We start from the raw sequence: 27,017 nt of genomic DNA, 5'->3' as shown, positions 1-27,017 counted from the left end.
TGTATGTAAAGCCTTCTATGTGGGCAAAACAATCCGGGAATTCAGACAGAGAATCGGTGACCATCTCTATGATTCAGAAAACGGTAAATTGACCACCATCGGCCGACATATTGGTTTGCACCACAGATTTGACAACTCTGTTGTCAAGTTTCTGGTGCTGGAGGTGGTTCAACCCAATCCCAGGGGTGGCGATTGGGATCGCTCGATACTCCAAAGGGAATCCCTTTGGATCGAGCGACTCAATGCTACCATCCCCCCGGCCTTAACGAGTCAGTGTCGTATAGGGCCTTTTTGTGAGGCCCTGGGTTCCTCTCTCCCTCGCCCCCTTCTTCTTTTCCCTCCTTTCACTCTCCCCCCTTCCCCCCTCCCCAATAAACCCCCCCTTCCGTCCCTTCCCATTCGTGCCCCCCTTTCCCCCCCCCCTCCCCCTCCTATACCCTCCCTTTCCCCTTCTTCCCTTCCCCTTGCCCCCCTTCCCTCCCCCCCCTTCCTTTCCCTCCCCTTCCTCCGCTCCATTTCCCTCCCCCCCCCCATCGCTCCGACCTTCTTTTCCCCCTCCTCCTTTCCTTTTCCCCTTGTTCCCCTCCCTTCCCCCCCCCCTTGTTGCTATTGGGATTTACTATTATGTATGATGCCTTTCCTGCTTAAGGATTACCCTTATTGTCGTTGTTTGTTGACACTTGTAATGTTTACATATATAATCAATATACCGCTTTTCCTTATATATTATTGATTTATTATGATGTGTTATAAATTGCTGTTAAAGGACAACCTCTCCCTCGACCATCAGGCTCTGCTGGTCACTGCTGTGTTTCGATACTTCTCTCTGCGGCGGACACATGTTCGCCCTGGCAGCCTCTGGGCTGCTTGTGTCTCCGTGTCTGGGAATTCGTTTCCCTTTGACAGGAGCGCGCGCTTGCGCAGTAGCACTTGTTTGTGCACCTGCGCAGTGCGGGCGAACAGACCCGGCCACGTAAGGGACCGCCTCCGTCTTGCCGTCCCTGACTTCCGGGTTGGGGTGCTTTTATAGCGGCCAGCAATGGCCGCTGTATGAGCCTACAGCCTCCTGATGCTGCGCTGGTGGAGGATCGCCCTTCATAGGTGAGCTTTCTCCCCCTCTCTTCCCTGTTATCTGTTAGCCTTCTCCATTACCTCTTATCCTTGGTCCCGCACGAAGTTAACCTTGAGCGGCGCCCCTGTATAACCCTATACGCAGTGTTATCAGATTTCCTGTTCACTGTTATACTTCCATTGTCTCCCCTTTCCTGGTGACTAGCGCCCCTCAGCCTGGAACAGACTGTTTCATACTCATTACCCCATATAATTGTAAACCTTGCTTTACCTATCCCCAGTGTGTGTATTTATACCATTTTACTACCTGTGGATTAACCCTCTGTATATCCATGTGTATGGTAATCTTGATATAAATTTTGATTTCAGTTGCTGCTGTGACCTCCCCCTCTCTTTATGCACTAATGGTTCCAGCTTTAGGGCACTCTTATTGCTAACAGTCTAGGGTCCTTCCTGACCTCTCTGTTCTACGGTCCTCTTAATGTGAAGCTCTCACCTACCCCAGCTTATGCGTCTTATAACCAATTAATCTCCAAGTGGTGAGTGTCAGCCTTAATACCAGTGTGCAGTTCTATCTAGCCTTTTACCTTTCCCTTACATAGATGGGATTACTGGGTTCCTTTTCCTTCCCTCTTTGGTCTTCCCCCCCTCCCCCTCCTTACTCCTCTCCGTCTCCCTTCCCCTCCCTCCTCCTCTCCCTCCTTTTTTTTTTTTTCCCCCCTCCCCTTTCCTTCCCCCCCTTCCTTTCTTCCTCTCTCTCTCCCCTCTTCTACTTGTTTCTCCCTCAACTCCCCCCTTTTGGTTCACCCCTTCCCCTTCCCCTTCCCCCCCTCCCCCCTTTTTTCTCTCCCCCCCCCCCTCTTCCCCAGTACCTTAAATCTCAAGCAATATCATATTTTTTCTGCTCCTTTACTGCACCATGGTTTCGGAATTTCTGACAGTTATGTTACTGGCACTCCTATACTCCACCTTTTTCTGGATATTATAGTCTGGTGATTTGTATAATTCATTTATTCAAAATTTATCCACCAGAGGCTGTTTGCCATCCCCTGTGTTCGCCGCAGGGGGAATTACATGGGGCCTTACATACCCACAGAGAATTCCTGAATGGGTGAGCTTGTCCCTATTGTTTACAATCTGTATGTAATGGTTTGATGTATCATTAATAATTCTGCTGCGATAATAATTTTATTATATACACTTGTTGAGTTGTTTGTATTTGTTACAACTATTTTATGTCACACTATAGATATGGCTCTCCTGAGGAAGCGGTGAGAACCGCGAAACCGGTCGAGAATTTAAGCTATATATTTATCTACCATCAAAATTGGGTGTAATCCATATGGTTGTATGTATTGTCATTGTTTCAAATCGCAACTGTATGCGGTATTGTAACTTTTTAAATACTGTTTCTATTAAAATTGAATTTTTACAAAACCTGTTATTCCCCTTTCTATCCCTTATGTTTATTACATACTTATACTGAGTACCGAAATAGTCCCCCTTTCTTTCCCTGTCGGGGGGTGGAGACATTGGCTGACAGGAGCAGCTAACTGCGGCCGTCCCCCTCCCCCTTCCTTTCTGTGAACTAAACTGCTGGCAACAAAAGTGAGTGCACCCCTAAGTGAAAATGTCCAAATTGGGCCCAATTAGCCATTTTCCCTCCCCGTTGTCATGTGACTTAGTGTTACAAGGTCTCAGGTGTGAATTGGAAGCAGATGTGTTAAATTTGGTGTTATTGCTCACACTCTCTCATACTGGTCACTGGAAGTTCAACATGGCACCTCATGGCAAAGAACTCTGAGGATCTGAAAAAAAAAAAAGAATTGTTGCTCTACATAAAGATGGCCTAGGCTATAAGAAGATTGCCAAGACCCTGAAACTGAGCTGCAGCATGGTGGCCAAAACCATACAGCAATTTAACAGAACAGGTTCCACTCAGAACAGGCCTCGCCATGGTTGACCAAAGAAGCTGAGTGCACGTGCTCAGCATCATATCCAGTGGTTGTCTTTGGGAAATAGACGTATGAGTGCTGCCAGCATTGCTGCAGAGGTTGAAGGGGTGGGGGGGGTCAGCCTGTCAGTACTCAGACCATACGCTGCAGACTGCATCAAATCGGTCTGCATGGCTGTCGTCCCAGAAGGAAGCCTCTTATAAAGATGATGCACAAGAAAGCCCACAAACAGTTTGCTGAAGACAAGCAGACTAAGGATATGGATTACTGGAACCATGTCCTGTGGTCTGATGAGACCAAGATAAACTTATTTGGTTCAGATGGCGTCAAGTGTGTGAGGCGGCAACCAGGTGATGAGTACAAAGACAAGTGTGTCACCTAAACCCTATTGAGCATCTGTGGGGCATCCTCAAACGTAAGATGGAGGAGCGTAAGGTCTCTAACATCCACCAGCTCCGTGATGTCGTCATGGAGAAGTGGAAGAGGACTCCATGTCCAAGAGGGTTAAGGCAGTGCTAGAAAATAATGGTGGGCACACAAAATATTGACATTTTGGGCCCAATATGGACATTTTCACTTAGGGGTGTACTCACTTTTGTTGCCAGCAGTTTAGACATCAATGGCTGTGTGTTGAGTTATTTTAAGGGGACAGCAAATTTACACTGTTATACAAGCTGTACACTCACTCTTTTGTAGCAAAGTGTCATTTCTCCAGTGTTGTCACATGAAAATATATAATAAAATATTTACAAAAAATGTCAGGGGTGTAATCACTTTTGTGAGATACTGTATTTGTTTTGATGATTACTGCTTACAATGGATGTAACCTGTCCAGCAAAACATACTCAGGTTTACTCTTCCACTGCACAGCATCCCGATAGGACTGTCCGGGTCGGCCGACTACTTCCTAGTCCCCACAAAGTGCCTCCCGATATGGCATTTAGTCCCTGTTGAGAGGCACTACCTTGGATCTTTTGGGTCTATCCCAAAGTCTGAGGTGCCTTGCTGAGGACAGGTGTTTGGGCTGTACTTGGTTCAGTACGGCAGTTATTTAATGAGGGGCATTGGGCTGCAAAGACGGCTTTGAGGTAGGAGGGTCCCCCCCTGGCCACTGAGTCCAGACCCCAATGGGTCTGAGTCTGTTATCATGGGCCTGAGATAAAACTCCTGTGGAATGTCCTTGCCTCTCTGAGACAAACAGTTTGAAAGTCTTTTAGTCCCAAAGCAGAGGCTGTTGAGAGGATCTCCTTCAGAGTTTCAAAATTGTCCACAACTTCTGGAGAAAGCAGGAAAGGGTCAGATTTCAGGGCATCATAAAGGAATTGCATTGAAAGGGATGCTTCTGGAACTGGGATCCAAGAACGGCAGTAGGAGATTAATCCTAGAAAGGCGTGAAGGGGCTTTTGACCTTGAGGCAAAGGGATGCCCTTGATTGCAGCAATTCTTTCTTCAGTGAGATGTCAGGTGCCTTGGGAGATGCAGAGGCCTAGGAAAATCACCTTCTCTCTGGACTTTTTGCTTTAAGGCCTTGCATCCTTGCTCAGCCAGGTAGTGGAGGAGGCTTTCAGAGAAGATTGAGGCATCACCAAGGGTATCTGCACAAGCAGGAAGTCATCTACATACTGTAGGAGTACAATCTCTCGGTGTAACTTCATCCTGGTGTCCAGAATGAGGGCCATTGCATTGGCGAATTGGGAGGGGGAGTTCTGGGCACCTTGTGGCATAACAGTCCAGGTGTAGCTGGCAGGTGAAACAGGCTTGCCTGAATCCTCGTGGAGAAGGTCCATATGATCTGGAGTGGGGTGGGGTGTCATGTCCCTGGTACTGGGCGCTTTCATGTGGACCATGGGGCTTGCTTGACTGTGGGTGAATTTCCGGGGGCTTCGGTATTCCCTTCTGGAGTGGCCGGGTCTTCCGCAGTTGTAGTAGACACGTGGAGTTGGTACCATTGGGCGCAGATAGGATGTCAGAGGCCATAATTAGAGGAGCTACTCTCTACTGCTCGGTGAGGTTTCTGGACCTAATAACTACTAATAACAATGTCTCAAGCTTCAAGGTTGTGAGTTCTCTATACTCAGACCCTTTCGGATTGACTCTTTAAGACCTGAAATAAATGCGGCAGCTAACATGTGTCTATGCGCTCTGTTCAGCACGCTAAAACCCAAATCAGTAAACTTCTTGTACACATATTGGCTTCAGGCGTTTTAGAGTGGAGATGTGAACCATCTCCATACAGAAATGTAACATTTTAAACTCCCCAATTATTGCTAATACAGCTTAAACACAATTAAAACATTTGCATAAATATAGCACATTTGCTACATTTACTATTATTAGAAAAGAAACACCTTTAAGCTTCAATATTGCAAGGGTAAGCAATTACAACTAAATTCAGACTCTGAAATATTCAGAAATATTCAAGACATCCTATACATAAATTATTTATTTAATTAAAATGCTACATTGATTGCTACTATGTTCCATTACTGGAAACATGTGGGTGGGTTTCGGAGTCTGCTGCGCACAGTAGGCCGTGATCTGATAGCAAACCCCTTTTTCTCTTCAAGAGAGTGCGCCATTCGTCTACTTGTAATCTCCCACCCAAATGCATATCAATCCCACACACTTTTGCTAATTTCTTTCCCTTTTTCACAGCATCCTCTCCCTCCCATTCTAAAACCAAATCACAGGCCAAACTGCCCTCTTTTGGCTTCGCTAACTTGTGTCCCATGTCACAATTCTTAGGTTTGAACAAGAATGAGACACAGGAGAGAGAGAGAGACACAGCCAAGTAGAAATACGCAGTAGTGTTTTGGAGCAGTATCTGCCAGGTGATTGCCTCGTGCTTCCTGGGAAACCAGCTTGCCGTGCATCTTTACCTTAAGTATAGCCACTTGTGCTGGGAGGAGTAGGGCATCCATTAAGTCCTTGATAGCTGCACTGTGTTTTATAGGTGTTCCTGCTGCTGTCAGGAACCCTCTGGTTTTTCCGGATGATCCCAAAATTTCCTTCTGCCAATTTGCATGCCATAGTTAGGGCCTGGAGTTCTGCTTCCTGGGCAGACATGGAGGAGGGTAATGCCTGCATACCTGGGACCATCCACAAAAATTGCCAAATCAGGATTCTTAAGGGCTGTTTCACTGACTGTCAGTAAGTGTGTTGTTTCCATCTTCATCACTTCGAAGCAGTCATGAGCGGTGAGTTGAGGATCATTCTCCAAAGAGGTTCCCCCCACATTGGGCGCCAAAATGTTTTGGAGATGAGGAACTGAGAAGATCTCTAATAAGACACTGGGGAGAGAGAGAGAGAGAAAAAAAGAGAACTGAATAGAAATACACAGTGATGTGGAGATGAGGAACTGAGAAGATCTCCAATAAAACACTTAATGAGCAGACATGAAACACCAGCAGCTGATATTTAACAAACCACTTCAAATGTTATTTACATGTTCCAACTCAAAGCCCAAATTCCTCACTCTAGCTTTCTCTGTCTCTTCGTACTCTTCTGGTTGCTGAGGTTGTAAGGGGCACCTTTTGGTTTCCTGTCCTCTTATTCTAGCCTCAGCCTCAATAACTTCCAATGACTTGCCAAGAGAGAATTTCACCGGGTAATGTACATTCAATCTAAACACCAATAAATGCGCAGTATGTGGCAATAGGGGTTTGTAACCAAGAGACCTCTATATCCTGGCTCTACCACTTCAATCAACCCCCAACCCTCTTCATATATCCCAAATAATAGACCACAAACACACTTAGGACACGACACCAAAAAAATGTGACCCACAACGCAATGTGTGACAACCGTAGAGAAATACAGTATTGTTCAGATCTCACGAGATCCCCATGCCACCGCTGGGCATATTCCTGATGCCGCCTCCTGATTACCCGTGCTTTGCCGCACAATTATTTATTTTCCCCCAGGAGGAGTTTAACCACATCCTGACGCCCTCTCCTGATTCTGATCCTCAGGAGAAGTCAACTAATTACATCCGTGACTATATAATCAATCCCTTTTTCCCAACAGCCGTCACAAGACAGACTCCAACAAAACAAAACACTCCAAATACAGGCGGGTCAGAAACAATTGAAGGTTCGTACTATATAAATAGGCTCAAGACAAGATATATACCTGTCTTTGTGGACCGCGGGAAGCCGATGCGGAGACAGAAATTGACCAAATACGGATGCGGATCAAACAGCAGACAAATCATTAAGGAAAATGTCTTACCGTTTTCACCAGAGTTGATCAGGTTCCGGTGGTCTGCCCATATTGGTCCTCTTTCAGTGTCCTCTAGTACGGCTGTCCTTTTGGGGCCAGTCTCGAGCCCCACGTTGGGCGCCGAAATGTTTTGGACCGAACCAGAACCGTTCGGTACTTTTGTTTCTGTCCCCCTGGCCAAATTAACCTTCAATGTAAAAGTGTGCACACTTGAAGTACTTGAAGTAAGTTACTGAGACAGACATGAGCTCAGTGGGTTAATACTTCTCCTTTATTACTTCCTGGACTCTGGCTGATATACTGTGAGCCAGATATTTTGTTATCAAATCACATATCAAATAAGACAAGCATATAACAAGCGTATGCGGACCGCAAGATATACATATTCATTATTATGACAAAGTATAAGCTTTCAGCTGGGTTATATCTATATAAGGGAATAGCAAACTATCATAGCTAAATAGGGTGTCTTGTTTCCAGTTCTTAAAAAAACAGGCGCAATCTTCTTTAACTTGTTCTTAACTCTAGCAATTCTGTTCCACATGAAGGGGGAGGGTAAGTTGGCAGACATCTTATTGAATATGGTTAAGGCTGATAGCAGAGGCTGAAGTAAGCACTTATATCTATATGGTTATATTTGAAATAGGCATTTCATCATAACACTCATAGTCACATCCATTACACCCTGAAGATAGGGACTTTACCTTTTATTCCATCCCACATGATCGCTACTCAAGGATCGATTATATTTTCTTTTTTTTTTAATTAGGGTAATTTTTATTCATATAATAGGACAAAGAACAAATATACATTTATACATCCCACATTTTCTCTTTACACCCACCCCACCAACATTTAACAAACACCCCCCGAAATTTACATAATACACTTCAGTTCACCCTTCACCTTAGTTCACCGTGATACTCATAAACCATAAGGCTGCTTTCACACTAAGGTGCTTTACAGGCGCTACAGCCTGAGTGCTTTCACACTGGAGCGGTGCGCTTGCAGGATGGTAAAAAAAGTCCTGCAAGCAGCATCTTTGCAGCGCTGTAGGAGTGGTGTACACACCGCTCCTAAAGCACCCCTGCCTATTGAAATCAAAGGGCAGCACTGCTGCAGCAGTGCTTTCCGGGCGTTTTTAACCCTTTTTCGGTCACTAGCGGGGGTTAAAAGCGCCCCGCTAGTGGCCGAATAGCGCCGCTAAAACGACGGCAAAGCGCCGCTAAAAATAGCGTTGCTTTATTTCTTGTAAAAAAAAATAGCGTTGCTTTACCGCCGACGCCCCCACCGCCCCAGTGTGAGAGTAGCCTTAAAGTACAAATGTCCACTTTCAGGTTGGGTTCACACCATTAAATGCAGGATCCCCACATCCAATTCACAATAGCAGAAGGAGATTTTGACTGGCTCTCTATGGAGCCGGTTCACATATCTCCGCAGCAGGTCTGGTGCATTTTGCAGAAAAACGCTCTGCATCTTTTGGTCTATTTCAGGTCCGAATTCAGCCTAAAATTCGGGCTGAAATTGAACCTGAAACGGTGAACCAGCACGCACCGGACCCCTGCTGTGAGCCCCATGCGGCTCATATGTGAATCGAGCCTCAGAGTTACAATTTAAAAATAAAGTGCTCAATGTGTCCTCTCCTCCACTGTCCATCACCATGTGGCTATCCTCTACCTTCACTCTTCACTCACCAGATGGCTTGACCCCTCTCAGCCCTGGGTCAACTTGTGCTCTTAAACAACAAGAGGGGTTTTAAAGGTATCAAAGGGACCAGCCTTGAGTCATTGGATGAGTGGTGGACACGGAGTGGAGGAATGGTGGAAACCCCTGTTCTTTTTTTTGAGTGCAGAAGGGCAAACACATTCAGGAGTGCACTCCAAAAGGGGTGAAGGGAGCATGGAGGACTGTATGTATCATTGGTATATTTAACACACTGGGTGGTCATTTGAAGCTGGAAATAGAGTATTCCTCTACATGTTCTATATATGAACACTATATTTTAAGTGTATGTAAATTATGGATAAAATACCTGGGTGTTTTGAATGTATACTGTATATTGATTGAGCATTTTTGTCACATTTTTATTTTTGTTTATTTCATTGTTATATATTTGCACTGGAATTGAGTGTGCAGCTCTACCAGACGAGGATCTTGGGATTCAAGAGGCTTGTTAGGCTGCTTTCACACTGAGATGCTTTGCAGTCGCTAAAGTGCTAAAAATAGCACCTCCAAAGCTCCCTGAAAGAGCCGCTCAATGCACTCCAATGTGAAAGCCCCGAGGGCTTTCACACTGGAGCGGTGCGCTTGCAGGGCGGTCAAAAAAGTCCTGCAAGCTGCATCTTCGGATCGATGTAGGAGCGGTGTATTTACTGCTCCTAAAGTCCCCCTTTCCCATTGAAAACAATGGTGCAGCCCTGCAAACTGCCGCTGCAGCGGCGCTTTGCAGGAGGTTTTAACCCCTTTTCGGCCGATAGCGGGGGTTAAAACCGCCCCGCTAGTGGCCGAATATCGCCGGTAAAACGAAGGTAAAGCGGCGCTATATTTAGCGCCGCTGTACCGCCAGCGCCCGCACGCCTCAGTGTGAAAGTACCCTTACTGACTAGATCACCAGGTGAAAAAAGAAGGGAAAAAAACAAACAAAAAAAAACCAAATGCAGCCACCACATCTAATGACTGCAATGTATTCCTTTTTTTGGGGGGGGGGGTTAAGACTGATACAAAATTTGATTTTGCTTCTTTTAACAAAATGTGCATCTCTAATAGTTTTAAGATGACAATAAAAAATGCTCCCAAGATCACTGTGAATAGGGGAGAATATGAACTTAAAGCGGAACTATACTCACATTGGCTGCAGCGATGCAACATACTGAAGCTAGCCGCCAGCTGCTGACATCTTTGAGCGGCCAGCTTCTGGGTATCGAATGCCGGCTGCATTTATTGGCTGGGGGGGGGGTGACATCATTTCCAGCATTAACTTATTTCTACAGAGAGCTGTACAGTGGTAGACAGGTAAGTAATTTCAATGCAGAAGAAACAAAGCATGCCTCTTCTGCACTAAAAATTCTGCTTGTTGCCCATTTTTATTTATTACCTAAAGTTTCACCTTAACAACTGTCCCTCATGTTCCAGCTTAACAACTGCTCCTCAAGAGTCATACCTCTGCCACTGATCCAGGCTTCTACAATTCAACTTGCAATAGTTGAAGGGGAAGTGAGGTGCATTACAAATAGGACACAGTGAGGATAAAGCCTTCCAGATCTCATATCCTGTCCCTGGAGAAAGGCAAAGCCTTTATTAACGGAACTACCAATTACTCATTAGGAAAACTGACAAAGGTAGGAAGATTGCGGTTTTGGACAGCCATGGTTACACTTAGGAATGTAAAGAAAAAAAAGGGGGGGGCTATTTATAGCCCCCCCCCCCTTGTCCTCATGGGATCTGAGGCAGTGGTAATTGTCTTAAATATATCCCAATAGTTTTGAAAATGGGATAAATTCATAGGCTAGCATGAGTTATCCAATAAAATTATATACATTTTAAATTTAATATAGGATAGGTCAGTTAAAAATCAGTTAACCCACCAATGAATACATGTACTGTATACTGCAAAATACCCCTATAAAGAGGGGCTACTGGTTATGGACCATTGACAGTTGCCAGAAGAAAGTGAAGACAGCAGCTCTCCTGCCGTTTCCATGGCTTTTGACTGCTCATCTGGCTCTGTACGGTCTCTGATGTTACAACTTCTTGAAAAGGCTGGTACCGAAGATGTGGATTGGTTAAAGAATTGCCTTTCTTTACTTTCTACAATAATGGAAGTTTTTGGCTCCATGGCTGGTGTCTCTTCTATTCTGGGTCCTGTGCAGCATCATCCTGTCAGTGAACAAGGACCGGAGACAGCCGAAAGCATCGTATCACCTGACCCTGCATTTGTGAATGAAGAGCCATCAGTTTCTAAGGGCGGGACTAACAGCGTAAGTCTCGGAAGGAGGCGCCTTCACAGACGGAGCTACAGTCCATCCTCTAACAAAGCTACGATCAGCTGGGCTGGCCTCTTCGATAGGTAAACGAGTGCCTGTCAGCTCAGCTGCGGTGAGGAAGACATCGTCGGCACAGAATCAACTGACACTCTGTGATGCAGAGAGGCGGCGCCTCTTCTAGGCTAGCTAGGAAGGATATTGACTGCGGATCTTCACATACAGCTTCAGCCAGCAGTGTTCCTGAAGGCTCTGTTCTATCAAATACAGCACCTGGATCGTCTTTTCTGAGTATTCCTGTTCTATTAACATAACAACAGTTTACACTGGCTCAATCTCCTCTGCGAGGTGGGTCTCATACTTTGCATTTATTGAATGTTTTGTCTTCTTCTTTAACTAATATTATTGCTAGCATTACTGTGCCCACCAATTCAACTGCTTCTCATAGTAATGATATTTCTGATCCTGCAGCGTCTGTATGGTCTGCTATTGATAATCCTCAACAACCGTCACATCGAATCAATGCTGCTAATGTGGTTGTTGATAAGGGTGTGGATAACAGTTTACTTAATTGTTCTAATTCTACTGTTTCATTTACAAATGCTTCTTCCAACAGGTCTTAATTATATGGTAAAGAAGTATACTTTCACCGTTGGGTTTTTGTTCTGCCCATATTGTTCATAGTAAATGTGTGCAATGTGCTGTTACAGATTATACTGCAATGTTAGTTTGACGTTGCTGCCATCCAGTGGTCAGAGTTAGTTATTATTTTGCCAGAGCTTGACAGGAAGTGGTATTTTCCTCAGAGTGAAAGGCAGTAACCTTTAACCTGGAACTGTATTGCCTTCATTTCATGACTGTTCCTGGATCTAGCAGACTGCATGCAGAAGAGCTCTTGATCTATTCCTGGACTAATGATGGAATTGTCTGTGAGTACTCTCACTGATAGAGAGCTGCTGTATAATGTTTAATGTACTGACACATATGTTTTGTTTATGCTTATGTTGTAGTTTTACAAAGTTATTCGGAAAAAGAATACATACAGATCTGATGTCTCACATTTCTTGACTTCTGAATTATTGTTAAGTTGTCTGACTAGTGTTATACAACAGTTCAATAACGCGAAGCAGAACAGTAAAAAGACACCCACGTGGTGGTCTGGAATAAACTGAGACTCCATTACTGCAGCATGAGTCTAAGATCAGGAACAAAGTACCAGGCTGATAACACGTTATCGCTGACACAGCAAGCCAGGGAGAACATTCCCAGTGCCCAGCAAGACGATGCACAATCGCATGTGTCCAGATCTTCATGGGCTAGCAAGATGTCCTCAGCAGTTAAAGCTCATGCCAGGGCAGAAGCTACCTGCGTCCAGCTACAGTACGCAGAAAAAGAAGCCATGATGTTGCAGGAGTTAGCAGCAAAGAAAGCTGCCATAGCACAAGAAGAAGCGGAATTAGAATCAAAATTGCTCATCCTGCAGCGACAGACTGCTGCTGAAGCTGCTGAAGCAGAGGCCGCTGCTTACATGGGAACAAGTCGGTCAGGAAGTGAAAAATCATATAAAAAGACTCAGAGGTTCCAGAAAAACCTCTATTCTCTGCAGATCGTACAAGTGAGTACATCCAGAACCTTACTGATGCGCATGCAAAGGAACAGTCTCTTAAACCTGAAGCAAAGGACTTCAGGCTGAGATCAACATGCCCCCGCAGCAGGCCCAATCAACCACATGAGGTCAGTGGCTGCCAGTAAATCAAGAAAGAAGCACCAGAAATCCCTAAGAACAAAAAACAAGTGTTCCCATCACCTCAACCTATAGATTACATGTGCGAACAATGTGCAGTGGATGTCACCAAATATCTTATCCACAAAGAAATGGTTAGCTCAGACTTTCTCCGATTTGATGACTGTCCTGAAAACTATTGGGTATGGAAATCTTCCTTTCCGAATGCCACTGAAGGTCTGAACTTTTCACCAGCAGAAATACTTAATGATAAAATGGCTTCGTACCGAGTCAGCAGAGCATGCTAAGAGGTCAAGAAGAGCAAACCTGTTCAACCCTGCAACAGGACTCAACATGACCTAGAAAAGACTAGAAGAAACGTATGGATCCCCAGAGGTAATAGAAGGAGCACTGTTGAAAAAACTTAAAGTCTTTCCCAAGGTGGGCTACAAAGACAATGTGCGGCTACAAGAACTAAGTGATCTTCTACTAGAGATAGAATATGTCAAAGAGGATGGCTACTTGCCAGGACTTTCATACCTAGATACAGCTAGAGGCACTAATCCCATAGTAGAGAAACTACCCTCAAATCTGCAAGACAAGTGGATGTCTGTGGGAAGTAAATTCAAAGAAGATTATGGAGTCACTTTCCCCCCTTTCTCTTTGTTTTCTAGGTTTGTCCGACAGCAAGCGAAAATCCGAAGTGATCCCAGTTTCGCCTTCACCACCAGTGGAAATCAGTCACACAGACCTGAGAAACCTCACAGACCTCACAAAGGACCTCTGTATCCACACAAAACAGCTGTACCTTCAGAAGTCAGAGAGTATCAAAGCACCCACAAGGTACACACCATAGAAAACCCTGATAGACATTGCCCCATACACAATAAATCACATCCACTAAAGAATTGCAAAGGCTTTAGAAGCAAACCTAATAATAACCAACTCTGTGCTTACTAGTGCGATAATATTAAATACAAATAATATGAATGTTGAATAAATAAACAAGGTGTGAAAAAACAAGTGTTTGTTACACCATAAATTAGTGCTTAATAGTGCTTGTTACACCATACATAGTGTCTTAATCAACATAAAAAGTGCTTAGTGCTCAATATAAAGTATCCTGCTTGTTTAAATGAACAAATTAATAAATAATGAAAAAAAGTTCTCTTTGGCACTCTAAATAGTGCATACAAATAATGTCCAGCAGTGATAATAAAACAATGCGTGCAGGTGGTGTTCAGCTGTGACAACAATCCAACATCATGCCGAAGATATCCTGAGTGCTGCAAAACATGCTCCGGTGCTCCTTCGTGACCCCCTTAAGCTAATGTGCTCACCTCAGAGCGTGTGACTCAGCTTCTACCCTGAGTCCAAATACGCTTTGGAGCCACCCCTGGGCTCAGTCTCAGTGTCTGCTGCACTCCTCCAGCTGGAAACAATGTGGCTCCATACATATAAATGAAAAGGAAACTATATAGTGTAATATAGTCAAAATACTTTTATTAAAAGAAAACGCTCCCCACACCGGGGTACTCACATGGCACTGGTGAGTCAGTGCACCATACTATAACGGCTCTCTATGCAAAATCACTGGATGTTTGGTGCGGTATGCTGTGCTGGGACAGCGCTGGTGTAAAGTCCGTGTCAGTCTCTCCATCCTGGCCCCTCCCCTACGCGTCTTCAACACAGGGATCACGTGTCATCATCAGGGGGATCCCCCTGATGATGACACGTGATCCCTGTGTCGAAGACGCGTAGGGGAGGGGCCAGGATGGAGAGACTGACACGGACTTTACATCAGCGCTGTCCCAGCACAGCATACCGCACCAAACATCCAGTGATTTTGCATAGAGAGCCGTTATAGTATGGTGCACTGACGCACCAGTGCCATGTGAGTACCCCGGTGTGGGGAGCGTTTTCTTTTAATAAAAGTATTTTGACTATATTACACTATATAGTTTCCTTTTCATTTATATGTATGGAGCCACATTGTTTCCAGCTGGAGGAGTGCAGCAGACACTGAGACTGAGCCCAGGGGTGGCTCCAAAGCGTATTTGGACTCAGGGTAGAAGCTGAGTCACACGCTCTGAGGTGAGCACATTAGCTTAAGGGGGTCACGAAGGAGCACCGGAGCATGTTTTGCAGCACTCAGGATATCTTCAGCATGATGTTGGATTGTTGTCACAGCTGAACACCACCTGCACGCATTGTTTTATTATCACTGCTGGACATTATTTGCACGCACTATTTAGAGTGCCAAAGAGAACTTTTTTTCATTATTTATTAATTTGTTCATTTAAACAAGCAGGATACTTTATATTGAGCACTAAGCACTTTTTATGTTGATTAAGACACTATGTATGGCGTAACAAGCACTATTAAGCACTAATTTATGGTGTAACAAGCACTTGTTTTTTCACACCTTGTTTATTTATTCAACATTCATATTATTTGTATTTAATATTATCGCACTAGTAAGCACAGAGTTGGTTATTATTAATTTTGTTTTTGGGGTCACCCAAGCGCAGCGTATAACTTGTAAATTTATCCTATGCACGTTATATGAAGCGTGATTAGCGCATGCAGCTGGAGGTAGCACAAGCAAGGCATAAGATCATTGTGGCTCACAGAATCTTTCCAATTTGATTTAGAAGCAAACCTATTGCAGAGCGGATGTCCTTCCTTAAACAAAATGGCATCTGTTTCAAGAGTTGCGGATCTACTTATCACGTTGCTAAAGACGGCAAAATACCAGTAGAATTTACAGAATGTGGCAGTGAGAGACATATTGCAACTTTGCACCCAGGCCCTGCTCCTGCCCCACTAGAGACTGTAGAACCCAGGAAAGATCAGGGGAGGGAGCAACAAGAGACCCCACTCGCCTCAGTAATGTCTAATTGCACTGAAGTATGTGGACAAGGCAAGAGTGCACGTTCATGCTCTAAAATCTGTTTAGTGACTGTATATCCCACTGGCAAGAGAGAAAGGCCAGTGAAAATGTATGCAGTGCTAGATAAACAGAGCAACAGATCCCTTGCAAAGTCAGACTTCTTTGATATCTTTAATCTTAAGGCAAGTGCAGCTCTATACACTCTAAGGACATGTGCCGGGACAATTGAAACCACAGGGAGAAGAGCTTCTGACTTTACCATTGAATCCTTCAATAAGAAAGTGCAATTCCCACTTCCTACCCTAATAGTGTGTGGCATGATACATGACGACAAAACTGAGATTCCCTCTCCAGAAGTAGCCCATCACCACCCCTGCTCAATTACTCACCTTATCCCAGCTGTTGAGCCAGATGTTTCTATCCTACTTCTTGGGAGAGACATCCTTCAGGTACACAAGGTGTGCCAGCAAATCAATGGACCTTATAATGCCCTCTATGCACAAAGACTGGACCTGGGGTGGGTCATTGTAGGAGAAGTTTGCCTGGGGACAGTGCACCAGCCTGACAATATTAGAACTTTGAATATTTCTATGTTAACAAATGGACGCACATCCCTTCTCAGTCCCTGTCACAACAGCTTCGTCAAGGAAAGGTTTGGCAGGTCAACACAACACTGTGGGGCTGATTTACGAACATGTTGGCGCATTTGCGTGAGCAGGAATAGTTATTGCGACATGGCGCATACTTAAAGTAATAGAAACCAGCTGGTGACTTGCGCCGGATGCGTGAAATCGTTGCTCGCACGGGCGCAGACACATTCTTAAATACAGAACAGACATCGGGCACTTGCTCATTGTAATGCTGATCATGTTAATGAACTTTTCCTTATCACATGGAGAATATTGCTTCCAGTTTTATTCCATTCATTAATTTCTTTTTGAAACAACTCAATAATTATTCTAGAGATCTTCCTCCTATCAACAACTGAGCGGATATTCCCTGGACTTGGATGTGAAATGTCATAATTGTCAAAATGTAATTGTGTGCATTTTATGGTGATAATCTATAATCATTGGTGGACCTGAAACTTCCATGAAAACATCTTCTTAATACATGTCTGTGTATTATGCATTCTGGACAATTCATTTCCCCATACACTGTGCAATGTGATTGGATGACATATAAATCTTATCTATCTGAGCAATTCTTTCCCCATACACTGTGCAATGTGTAAAGGGTTAATACCCAAAAAAGAGAAAGCAGCTTGTGTCTGGTGGTGTAGCTGATTAGTAACTCCTATTCAGAATGTGTCAGCACAAAACCAGATGCAGTTCTGTGCGTTTTTTTTCTGCACTGAGGCTGAATCACACCTATGCATTTTTAGTGCTTTTTGCATTTTGTAGATTTGCACTACAGAACATGTTCCATAGGAAACAATGTTAAATGGACTGTACTGCAAATCTGCAAAATGCAAAAAGCACTGAAACTGCATAGGTGCGATTCAGCCTCAGGGCCAGTTCACACCAGATGCAGTTTCATGCAGTTCTGTTTTTTCTGCACCAATACAGTCAGTTCCGGTCAGGTTCTGCACCAGAAACTGACTGCATGGTGTGAACTAGAGCCATTGAAATACATGGAAAACACTGTGCATGCATTTTTAGTGCAGAAAAAAGCGCACGGAACTGCGTCTGGTGTGAACTAGCACTAAAAATGCATGCAGTATTTTCCATGTATTCCAATGGCTCTAGTTCACACCATGCAGTCAGTTTCTAGTCAGTTCTGGTGCAGAAAAAAAGCGCTCAGAACTGCATCTGGTGTGAACTGGCCCTCAGAACTTTAGTTCTTAAAGAAACCAAAGGTAGTAATGTTGTAACCCCTTTTTTTGAACAAGCGTGAAAAATATATTGCTCACAAAGAGGGGAGTATTTCCAGCATATTATCTGTGTGATCATGTGTGTGTCTATGGGTAGTCCCCCCCCTATGTATATTATCTGTGTGAAAAAAAAAAAAACATACACACACAGCATACATTAAGGCCCGGTTCACACTTTTGCAATGCCAGACATCGCATGTAATTCGCAGCACACTGCCGTTCACATTACATGCGATGTCTGTGCGGTGCGCTATCAGCCATACAGATAGTATGGCTGATAGCGCACCGCATTCGGTGCAAACACGCACAGGACCCTTTTTTCTGTTCGGACCAGAATCAGATCGCATGTGTGTTCACACATATGCGATCTGATTCATGTCCGAACTGTCAGTTTGCAGTGCGATATGCAAGCTGAACTGGGGGTGTCGTTAATGTATTGACACTCCCCAGCGATTCGCATATGGCAGTGTGAACTGACATGCAAATCGGTGCGATGCGGGAACCCGCAGTGGATTCGCAGTGTTCCTGCATCGCACCAGTGTGAACAGGGCCTTATGCAGATTTTGACCATAAATATGTAATGTGTCTAGCTACTATTTCTCCACTGCACCACAGGCGCAGGTCTTTAGTAAATCACCCCCTGTGACTCTACTACCCTATATGATAAAGAAGAAGTCAATTCCAACATTGAGACAGACAATCTAGGGATTACAGTGTTCCAGAAAACTAAAGATGATGATAAACAGGCACTCTCTATAGAAGATCAGACCTTCTTGCAGATTATGGATAGAGAAGCTTACCTAGATGACAATCACAGTTGGGTGGCCCCTCTCCCCTTTCGCACACCCAGACGTGTTTTGCCTAGTAACAGGGAACAAGCCATGAAGCGTTTGCATTCACTCAGCAAGACTCTGCAGAGAAAGCCAGAAGTGAAAAGAGATTTCACTGTATTCATTAAAGGGATGCTAGACAATGATCACACTGAAGTTGCAAGACCACTTGAAACAGACAGGCCACATTGGTATCTACCAATGTTCGGTGTTTACCATCCACACAAACTTAACCAAATCAGAATAGTTTTTGATTCCAGTGCAGAGTATAAAGGAGTCTCTTTAAATGATGTACTGTTAAGTGGCCCTGACCTAAACAATACTTTGCTAGGTGTTCTCATGCGCTTTAGAAAAGAGCCCGTTTCACAGCAGATGTGCGTCAAATGTTTTATTGCTTTCTTGTCAGAGAAGACCACAGAGACTTTTTACGCTTTCTCTGGTACAAAGACAATGACATAGACAAAGAAATTGTCGAGTACAGAATGAAAGTGCACGTATTTGGTAATAGCCCCTCTCCTGCTGTCGATATATACTGCATGCAAAAGGCTGCCCAGAAAAATGCAGAGTGCTATGGACAAGAAGCCGAACACTTTGTTGTGAGACATTATGTAGATGATGGACTCGCTTCTGCTAGCACACCCGAAGATGCAATTTCCATCCTCAGTGAAGCAAAGCAAATGCTGGCAGAATCCAACCTGCGTCTTCATAAAATTGCTTCCAACAGCCAAAAAGTAATGGAAGCCTTCCCTGTAGCAGACAGAGCTAAGGACCTTAAAGATCTTTGCCTAGGTACAGACACCCTTCCCCTGCAGAAAAGCCTAGGCCTAAGTTGGGATCTAGAAACAGATAGCCTTTTACACGTAGAGGCATTCTATCTACCGTAAATAGCCTCTATGATCCCTAGGGTTTGTATCACCTGTGACAATAAGAGGTAAGGTCTTAGTTTGAGAACTGTCATCTGAGAAAAGTGAATGGGATGCATTGCTTCCACAGGAGAGACTAAGTGAGTGGGTTCAATGGACAGAATCCTTGCAAGCGTTAGAGCACCTAAAGATAGACAGATGCTATGTGCCCATGTCTCTATCATTAGCTTGCAGGAAAGAACTGTGCATCTTCTCAGACGGAGTCACCACAGCTATAGGTGCAGTAGCTTACTTGAAAGTAATTGATGCAGAAAATGTGTGTCATGTTGGATTTGTCATGGGAAACTCCAAATTAAGCCCTAAACCAGCCCACACGATTCCTCATTTAGAGTTGTGTGCTGCTGTACTTGCAGTCAAAATGTCTGAGCTAATCACAGATGAACTAGACATTGATGCTGTGAAATTCTTCACTGATAGCAAGACTGTCCTAGGTTACATTTGCAGCACCACTAGGAGGTTCTATCTGTATGTCTCCAACAGAGTGAATAGAATCAGGCAATCTTCACACCCAGATCAGTGGTTCTATGTATCTACAGAGAAAAACCCTGCAGATTATGCCACTAGACCTACTCAAGCAGCATGCCTTCAGAACTTTATATGGTTCTCAGGCTCATCCTTTCTGTACCAACCACACTGTGAGCAGATAGACACTGCTAATGTTTATCCACTCATAGAGCCCAAAGCGGACCCAGAAATCAGATCGGAAAATTACAAATTTCAGTACCAAAGCTTCTGAAGCCACACTTCACTCACAATGCTTTGATAGATTTTCTTGCTGGAAGATATTAGTTAAGACCCTAGCCAGACTCATCCATGTCACTAAAACCTTCCGGAGAGAAACCAATAGCGATCAGGTCAGTAGATGGGAAAGTTTCTATGAACAGGTCAATCTAGTAGAACTTGCTCAGGCAAAGTCTGTTATAATTTCTTCTGTTCAAAACAAACATTTCCAGAAGGAAATTGACTGCATCAAAAAACAAAAGATATTCCCAAAACAAAGCCGTCTTTCTGAGGCTTAGCCCGTTTTTAGACAAGAATGGGTTGTTGAGAATAAGTGGACGTTTGTCTCTTGCCAAACTTTCAGAGGAAGAGAAACAGCCTGTCATTATACCTTATGATCACCGTTGCGACACTGCTTGTTAGGTACTATCATGAACAATTAGTTCACCAAGGGCGACATATCACAGAAGGTGCAATTAGATCCGCAGGTCTCTGGATTCTTGGTGGCAAACGCTTGGTATCAGCTGTTATACACAAATGTGTCATCTGTCGCAAACTGTGAGGAAGATTACAAAGTCAAAAGATGACAGAGTTACCAGAGGACAGAGTAATTTCTCAACCACCTTTCACCAATGTGGGCTTAGATGTATTTGGTCCGTGGTCTGTTTTAACCCGTTGCACTAGAGGAGGCAGCGCGGACAGTAAACGATGGGCAGTCCTTTCGATGGGCAGTCCTTTTCACTTGTTTGTCCACCCAAGCTGTACACATTGAGCTATTTGAAGCCATGTCAACATCAAGCTTTATTAATGCCTTGAGGAGATTCTTCTCAATTCATGGCCCAGCAAAACTGCTCCATTCTGACAGAGGAATAAACTTTGTGGGAGCCTGCAAAGAACTTAACATCTGTGACAGCGAATCACAATTGCAAGACTTTCTCCAAGACAGAAGATGTACATGGGTCTTTAATCCTCCACACTCCCCACATATGGGTGGTGTCTGGCAGAGACTTATAGGTATTGCCAGGCGAATCTTGGACGCTATGTTGCTACAAACCAAAGCTGCTCACTTGACCCATGAGACTTTAAGCACCTTTATGACAGAGGTTACAGCTATTATGAATGCCAGGCCTATAGTTCATGTGTCCTCAAACCCAGATACACCTATGGTCCTTACCCCAGCAATGTTGTTGACTCAAAAGGTGAACTCTTTGTCTGCTCCATCTGGGACCATAAGTACAACACAACACAAGTTCATGCGAAACAATGGAAGCAAGTACAATGCTTGGCAGACACCTTTTGGAAAAGATGGAAGAGAGAGTATCTGTCAAACCTGCAACGCCATAGAAAATGGACTGAGGATTGCCCAAACGTAAAAGTGGGTGATGTTGTTCTGTTGAAGGACAGCCAAGAGGGCAGGAACGAGTGACCCGTAGGACTTATTGTCAATGCTCTACCAAGCAGGGATGGCAAGGTTAGAAAGGTGGAGGTCAAGACTGAATTTATCTCAGACCTGTAACTGACATTATAGTTTTGATCTCAGACTAGCTAGGATTCCATTTTCCCGTTTCTATGTTTTTTCTGCACAGCAGTAGTTATTTAGGTAGTGACATAATAAATTATGCCAGACAGGGAGTGTTCTGCCCATATTGTTCATAGTAAATGTGTGCAATGTGCTGTTACAGATTATACTGCAATGTTAGTTTGATGTTGCTGCCATCCAGTGGTCAGAGTAAGAGCCCTTTCACACCGGGCAGCCCATAGCGTCGGCGGTAAAACGCCGCTATTTTTAGCGGTGTTTTACCGTCGGATTAGCGGCGCATTTTGGCCGCTAGCGGGGCGCTTTTACCCTCTGCTAGTGACCGAGAAAGGGTTAAAATCGCCCGCAATGCGCCGCAATGGCGGCGTTTTGCTGGCAGTATCCCAGCGCTGCCCCATTGATTTCAATGGGGAGCAGCGGTGGAGGAGCGGTAAACACACCGCTCCTTCACCGCTCGAAAGAAGTTGCTGGCAGGATTTTTTTTTCCCGTCCTGCCAGCGCAGCGCTCCTCGGGCTTTCACACTGGAGACAATGCTGCAGCTGTTTGAGGGCGGATTGCAGTCGCTATTTTTAACGCTATAGCACCTGCAAAACGCCCTCGGTGTGAAAGGGGTCTTAGTTAATATTTTGCCAGAGCTTGACAGGAAGTGGTATTTTCCTTAGAGTGAAAGGCAGTAACCTTTAACCTGGAACTGTATTGCCTTCATTTCATGACTGCTCCTGGATCTAGCAGACTGCATGCAGACGCCAAACAAACTTTAAAATGTTCACAAAATATTCAGCTATCTGGCTATATCTTTTCAGTTTGATATCTTTTACAGTTTTTGTGAAAAACTTTTTGTTTAGAGGTCATTTCAGGAAATTTTAGCCATTAATCAGAGTGTACTATGTTGCTTTTGTTGCCCTGGTTACCAAAGCTTCTGTTATACACGGGGGGAGGTGGCTGGAGCATCTCAGCTCTGATTACAGAGCCCGGGGGAGGGGACAGACACACCATGTACTGATTTATATGAATATGATGGGGCAGTTTTGATGGGGCAATTATGATGGGGCAGTTTTGATGGTGGCAATATGATGGGGCAGTTTTGATGGGACAATTCTGATGGGGCAGTTTTGATGGTGGCAATATGATGGGGCAGTTTTGATAGGGCAATTCTGATGGGACAGTTTTGATGGGGCATTTCTGATGGGGCAATTTTGATGGGGCAATTCTGATGGGGCAGTTTTGATGGGGCAATTCTGATGGGGCAGTTTTGATGGGGGCAGTTTTGATGGTGGCAATATGATGGGGCAGTTTTGATGGGGTAATTCTGATGGGGCAGTTTTGATGGTGGCAATATGATGGGGCAGTTTTGATGGTGGCAATATGATGGGGCAGTTTTGATGGGGCAATTCTGACTGGGCAGTTTTGATGGGGCAAATCTGATGGGGCAGTTTTGATGGTGCCAATATGATGGGGCAGTTTTGATGGGGCAATTCTGATGGGGCAGTTTTGATGGCAATATGATGGGGGCAGTTTTGATGGCAATATGATGTGGCAGTTTTGATGGGGACCGTTTTAGCTATTCAGCATTTCCACGCATTTTCCCCAGGAAATGCATTTTCTAGTTAGTGGGACTGCTTTAGCAGTCCCACTATTGTTATTAATTTTTTAATTTATTTTTAATTTTATTATTCCGTACGTTTTTTGGCTCTGCATAACTTCTGCATACTTTCAGCTATTAAAACCATTCAACTATTAAAACGTTCTGCTGGAGCAGTTTTAAAGGTGGCAATTTGATGGGGGCAGTTTTGATGGGGCAGTTTTGATGGGGCAATTCTGATGGGGCAGTTTTGATGGTGGCAATATGATGGGGCAGTTTTGATAGGGCAATTCAGATGGGGCAGTTTTGATGGGGCAATTCTGATAGGGCAGTTTTGATGGTGGCAATATGATGGGGCAGTTTTGATGGGGCAATTCTGATGGGGCAGTTTTGATGGTGGCAATATGATGGGGCAGTTTTGATGGGGACAATTTTAATGGAGCCGTTTTAAAGGTGGCAATTTGATGGGGGTAGTTTTGATGGGGGCAGTTTTGATGGGGGCAATATGATGGGGCAGTTTTGATAGGGCAATTCTGATGGGGCAGTCCCACTATTTTTATTCGATTTTATTTATTTTTATTTATTACTTAATTTTATTCTGTATGTTTTTTGGCTCTGCATAACTTCTGCATAGTTTTAGCTATTAAAACCATTCAACTATTAAAATGTCCGTCTCTTTCAGCTAAAGATGGGACTTTTTCAACTTTTTTTCTACTATTTATACTTTTTAAAATATTAAGCTTTTTAACACTTTTTTTAACATTGAAGTCAATGGGAGCATGCTTCAGATCCTTAAAATCTTCTTCCGCTCCCAAAAGTTTCAGCTCCTTCATACTTTCACCTACAGACACCAACAAACTTTAAGATGTTCACAAAATATTCAGCTATCTGGCTATATCTTTTCAGTTTGATATCTTTTACAGTTTTTGTGAAAAAGCTGTTTGTTTAGTGGTCATTTCAGGAAATTTTAGCCATTAAACAGTTTGTACTGTGTTGCTTTTGTTGCCATGGTTACCAAAGCTTCTGTTATACATAGGGGGGGAGGTGGCAGGAGCATCTCAGCTCTGATTACAGAGCCCGGGGGAGGGGACAGACACACCATGTACTGATTTATAATAGAGGAATAAGATGGGGCAGTTTTGATGGGGCAATTCTGATGGGGCAGTTTTGATGGTGGCAATATGATGGGGCAGTTTTGATGGTGGCATTATGATGGGGCAGTTTTGATAGGGCAATTCTGATGGGGCAGTTTTGATGGGGCATTTCTGATGGGGCAGTTTTGATGGGGCAATTCTGATGGGGCAGTTTTGATGGGGCAATTCTGATGGGGCAGTTTTGATGGGGCAATTCTGATGGGGCAGTTTTGATGGTGGCAATATGATGGGGCAGTTTTGATGGTGGCAATATGATGAGGCAGTTTTGATGGGGACAATTTTGATGGGGCAGTTTTGATGGCAATATGATGGGAGCAGTTTTGATGGTGGCAATATGATGGGGCAGTTTTGATGGTGGTAATATGATGGGGCAGTTTTGATTGGGCAATTCTGATGGGGCAGTTTTGATGGTGGCAATATGATGGGGCAGTTTTGCTAAGGGAAATTCTGATGGTGGCAATATGATGGGGCAGTTTTGATGGGGCAATTCTGATGGGGCAGTTTTGATGGTGGTAATATGATGGGGCAGTTTTGATGGTGGTAATATGATGGGGCAGTTTTGATGGTGGTAATATGATGGGGCAGTTTTGATGGGGACAAGTTTGATGGGGCAATTCTGATGGGGCAGTTTTGATGGCAACATGATGGGGGCAGTTTTGATGGGGCCGTTTTAGCAATTCAGCTATTCAGCAATCCCACGCATTTTCCCCAGGAAATGCATTTTCTAGTTTTGTATAATTATCTTTTGAAGTCGTTATTTTAATTGTTTCTTAGTTCTTTAATTGATAAACAATAATCATGGTCTCATCTGCATAAAACATTAGCTGGCGTTTCATTTTTTCTAAAGCTAAATTCATTGCCACATTGTTTGAGTGTCTTTTCTGTCAAGCCAGCATTAAAAGGGTATAAGAAATCTACGCTTGGCAGAGACGAACGCTCTCCTATTGATATTGATCAGTTTGTGTTCTGTTTCTGCGAAGGTTTGTTTTTTATGTTTATGAAGATCTTTTTAAATGTTTTTTTCATTTTCTTTGGAGCTTTTCACATATCGGAGGTTGTCTCTGCTGCAAAAAGTAAGCCCTCTCCGATGAAAATTGAGAATGTAATTATTGAGGATAATCAATTGAGGATTTTTCTTCCTACAGTAAGACCGATGGCTATGGCACGGGACATTGGATTTATTTAAATTGGTGTCCTTTCCATGACATTTGTCCTATATGGCTTTTAAGACAATATTTACCAGTAAGACCTGATTTTAATAATAATTTGTTTGTTCACGTTGATGGTTCTCCATTAACTAGATACCAGTTTAACCGTGCTTTTCACAGCTGTTTGGATTATCTACAGTTGAATCATTTTCGCTTAACTTCTCATTCTTTTAGAATAGGTGCAGCTACTGAAGCTGCCAAATTTGGTTTTCATGCAAATTTTAATAAGAAATTGGGTAGATGGAGATCTGATTCTTACAAGTTGTATATCCATCCTAACTCTTTCGTTTAATTTTCTAACAGGTCGCTTGAATGTTGTTTGGATTCTTGGCCACTCCTTTGTGTATTGGGCTCAGAAGAGCTAGCAAGATCCTATTCTTCTAATTTGAGTCTTGATTCTTCTTTTAAAGTATACTGGAGTGGCTGGAGAGGTATGCGATGGAATGACTCACAGTCTGAGTTTTATAGATTGTTTGACTGTTGGCCACAGCCTGATATTCTACTTATTCATTTAGGGGGTAATGACATAGGTCAGATGAAGACTTTAGATTTCGTTTTTGAAATTCAACAAACAATTAATCTCATTAGCTTAGCTTTTCCTCATTTAAAGTGGAGGTCCACCCTAAAAAAAGAATTGCATAAAAAAATTCCTAAAAAATTGGAGGAAAAAATTTTTTTTTAACTCACCTGAAATGGCTGTTGCTAGGCAGTCTTCCTAATCTGCCTCTTCTTACGCCGCGGTGATGTTCAATCTTCTCCTCCCCGCGTTGTCCTCTGGGGAATGGGGCGCAGTGTGTTATGGGAACTGTGTGTGTCCCACAACACATCGCGTCCCATTCACAAAGCGCTGCGCGACTCGCACATGCGCAGTAGGAAACGGGCAGTGAAGCCGCAAGGCTCCACTGCCTGTTTCCCTTAGTTCGAATGGCGGTGCCGGGACCCGAGAGCCGAGGGATGGGTCAGCCTTGGGTGGCCGACATCGTGGGCACCCAGGACAGGTAAGTGTGCTTAATAAAAGTCAGCAGCTACAGTGTTTGTAGCTGCTGACTTTTTTATTTTCTTTTTCCTGGCCGGAACCCCCCTTTAAGAATTGTATTTTCCAAAATTATTCCTCGTCTTCGATTGATTCTTTCTTTTTACGTCCTTTCGAAAAGATTCGAAAGCGGGTAAATAGATCTATTAATACGTTTTTAAAGTATCCTTTTGGGTTTAGTTTTTGGCACTTAGGATTGGACGGTGGTCATTGTGGTTTATACCATGAGGACTGTATTCATTTATCCGATATTGGGCTTGATATTTTAAACAATAATTTCCAGACTTGCATAGAAAAAGCCGCAGGCTGGGGT

General features: G+C 43.8%; 1 protein-coding gene across 2 annotated transcripts in view; it reads right to left on the bottom strand.

Moving 5' to 3' along the window:
• The window catches only part of LOC141103611 (histo-blood group ABO system transferase 2-like), a 134,635-nt gene that overhangs the window by 16,204 nt on the left and 91,414 nt on the right, over positions 1–27,017 (bottom strand). Inside the window, exon 4 of one of the 2 annotated variants that reach the window (XR_012235343.1) lies at positions 5,034–6,316. The exons of the other annotated variant lie outside the window; for it this stretch is intronic. The gene's annotated coding sequence lies outside the window, so the exon portion shown is untranslated. Of the gene's footprint in view, positions 1–5,033; positions 6,317–27,017 lie in introns of those variants that run through there. 2 annotated transcript variants of the gene reach the window in all.

Source organism: Aquarana catesbeiana, linkage group LG07 (genome assembly GCF_042186555.1).
Source record: "Aquarana catesbeiana isolate 2022-GZ linkage group LG07, ASM4218655v1, whole genome shotgun sequence".
Classification (NCBI taxonomy): Eukaryota; Metazoa; Chordata; class Amphibia; order Anura; family Ranidae; genus Aquarana; species Aquarana catesbeiana.
Note: the sequence above shows the minus strand (reverse complement) of the source record. Positions and strands in the feature narration are given on the sequence as shown.